The sequence below is a fragment of the Mus caroli genome, unplaced genomic scaffold, assembly GCF_978045245.1.
Source record: "Mus caroli unplaced genomic scaffold, Mus_caroli_1 scaffold_10, whole genome shotgun sequence".
NCBI classification, from domain to species: Eukaryota; Metazoa; Chordata; class Mammalia; order Rodentia; family Muridae; genus Mus; species Mus caroli.
Genome location: NW_028227265.1, coordinates 62954502 through 62957659, shown reverse-complemented (window position 1 = coordinate 62957659; position 3158 = coordinate 62954502).

The window sequence follows — 3158 nt, the reverse complement described above, 5'->3', positions numbered from 1 at the left end:
TATCAAGTAAAATGATTGGGGGAAACATCAAGACTTGTGCTCCACTTTCCCTATTTTATTATTCAACTATTAGAAAATCTCTCATTGTCATTAAAGATAGTATAGGCTTCAATCTGAACTGTACACATGTCTACTCATGTTCTTATACACACTGAAATGAACTTGAAACAATCATTGTCATGGCCAAATGTTTCTGACTTCAAAAAAGTTAGAAATTAAAGCCACATGACATGAAAATTTTAGACAATCAGATATCAACTCTTTAGTGCTCTTGTACTTCTTTGATTAAATGCTTACTTCAGCTGAACTCTTCCAAGAATCCCATGATATACAGGTATTCTAATATGCCAGCTTCAGCCTTTTTTGATCTTCTCCTTGAGGGCTGCCTAAAAAGTTCCAATACATGCATTCATCCTTGCCCTTGTGGCCATATGTTGAAAACCCAAGGGTGTAAGGGCACAGACATAAATACTGGGTATGAATCAGCACAAAATGGCTGACAGCAGATGTCTAAGGACACCAAAGGTAATTGGAATCTGTTGTAGAACTGTTTTGTGCAGAGTAACACTTTTGTGTGGCTCTGTATAATTTTTCTGTGGTAGTTTGAATGAAAATGGCCCCATGGGCTCATAGAGGTGAGCACTGTTGGCAGGTGTGGCCTTGTTGAAGTAGGTGTTGCCTTATTGGAGGAGGTGTGTCACTAGGGGTTGACTTTGGATTCTCAAGATGCTCAAGGCAGGCCCATTTTCTTTCAGTTATCTCTTCCTGCTGCCTTCCAAGCCAGATGTAGAACTCTAAGCTCCTTGTCTAGCACCATGTCTGCCTAAACATCACTATGCTTCCTGCCATGAAGATAATGAACTAACTGCACCTCTGAACTGTAAGCCAGCCCCAATTAAATGTTTTCCTTTAAATTCTCTTTCCTTTCCAAGAGTTGTCATGGTCATGATATCTCTCCACAGCAATAAAACCCCGACAGTGACAATGATCTTGATGTCAGAGACCTTTACTTTTGCCAAGATGCCTGTGTACGTTTTTCTGAAGGTCTGGGTGTCTACTTCCTTGAAGTTTGTGTGCCAGTCTATGTGTGTGCTGTGCCTGCCTGTGTGAGGCCTGTGTGTTAACACGTGCATGGGTTCCTGCAAAAGGCTGTCTGTTGGTGAATAAAATGTTTTATTTGTCCAAGGCTCCTGTCTTAGTTAGAGTTTTATTGCTGTGAAGAGATGCCATGACCAAATTGGGGCTGGCTTACAGTTTCAGAGGTTCAGTCCATTATCATCATGGTGAGAAACATCGAAGTGTTTAGGCAGTTATGGTGATGGAAAAAAAAACAAAAAACCTGAGAGTTCTAAATCTTGATCCAAAGGCATCAGCAAGATACTGACATCTGCAGGTATTTAGGAGACTCTCTTCCCTACTTGTCTGAGCCTGAGCACAGGAGGCCTCAAAGCCCATCTACAAAGCCTCCACACTTTCTCCAACAAGGCCACACCTTCTCCAACAAGGCCAAACCTCCTAATAGTACCACTTCCTGGGGGTGGGCTGGTTAAGCATATTCAATCCACCATAGCTTGTCTCAATTCCTTCAACCTCCCAGCCTCCCAGGACTCTAGTGCTTTCCTGGCATCAAAGGATGGGCTTTACATCTCTCCTGTAAAACAAAAAATGTAAATTATGAGTTCCATAAGCTCATGAGCTTTTTAATTTACTTAATCTCTCTTTTAACAATAGCTAGGGTTATATTTAACACAAATTTATTGATTTGCTGACTGAATGAATAAATAGCAGACAGAGAAAACTAAGTGACTCAGACAAAAATCACTCAGCATTTTTGCAAGGCTGGGACTTTGGACACAGTGAGTGACTATCAGACAGTCGAACTGTTATCAGAATGGAGACCAAAGGAGAAGTGTGAGGAAGGGATGCTGAGCATTTGGAAGTGTGAGGAACTTGTTGCTAACCTAAGTACATGGGTTGGCCTACAATAAGTATACTGGCTGGTTTTGTGTGTCAACTGGACACAAGCTAGAGTTATCACAGAGTAAGTAGCCTCCCTTGGGGAAATGCCTCCATGAGGTCCAAATGTAAAGCATTTTCTCAATTAGTGACCAAGGGTGGGAGGGCTCATGGTGGGTGGTGCCATCCCTAGGCTGGTAGTCCTGGGTTCTATAAGAAAGAAAGCTGAGCAAGCCAGGGAAAGCAAGGCAGTAAGCAGCTCCTGTCTATAGCCTCTGCATCAGCTCCTGCCTCCAGGTTCCTATCCTGTGTGAGTTCCTGTCCTGACTTCCTTTGGTGATGAACAGCAATGTGGAAGTGTAATCTGAATAAACCCTTTCCTTCCCAACTTGCTTTTTGGTGATGATGTTTGTACAGGAATACAAACCCTGACTAAGACAATAAGATATTCAATTCAATACCTGGATTGTACTCACTGGCTGCGCATCCACCATAATTTTTGAGACAAATATTTTCAAGAGCCTAGAACTTACTATGTAGAATAAGGCTCGCTGGCAAGTGAGCCTCCAAGATCTGCCCTTAGCCTTATTTTTCCTCCTCAGAGAAGGCATTGCTATACATGACACTAAATGTGGTGGTTTGAATAGGTATGATCTTCATAGATTCATGTGCTTGAATGCCTGGCCACAAGGAATAATAGTATTTGGAGGAGAAGCCTTATTGGATTAGGTGTGGCATTGTTGGAGGAAGTATGACACTGTTGGGGTAGACTTTGATGTTATATATGCTCGGGGACACTCGGTGAGATGACAGTCCCCATCTGCTGCCCGTGGATCATGATGTAGAACTCTCAGCTCCTTCTCTTGTACCATGTCTGCTTGCACATTGCCATGGTTCCCATGATGATGATAATGAGACTGTAAGCCAACCCCAATTACATGCTTTCTGTAGGTGCTTGTATTCTAATGCTAATTGGGTCCCCCAAAACTATTTGCACAAGGGGGTCTGCAGATAGCTTCTGAGAACCTGCCATCAGTTAATTCTCATTGGTAAATAAAATGCCAGCAGCCAATAGCTGGGGAAGAAAGGCATAGGTGGGTTTTAGGTTTCCAGGGCTTGGGACCTTGAAGAAGTAGGAGGAAAGAGAGGCTATGCTTTAGGCCTGTGATGGAGAGAGATTATAGAGAAGCACGGAATGCGCC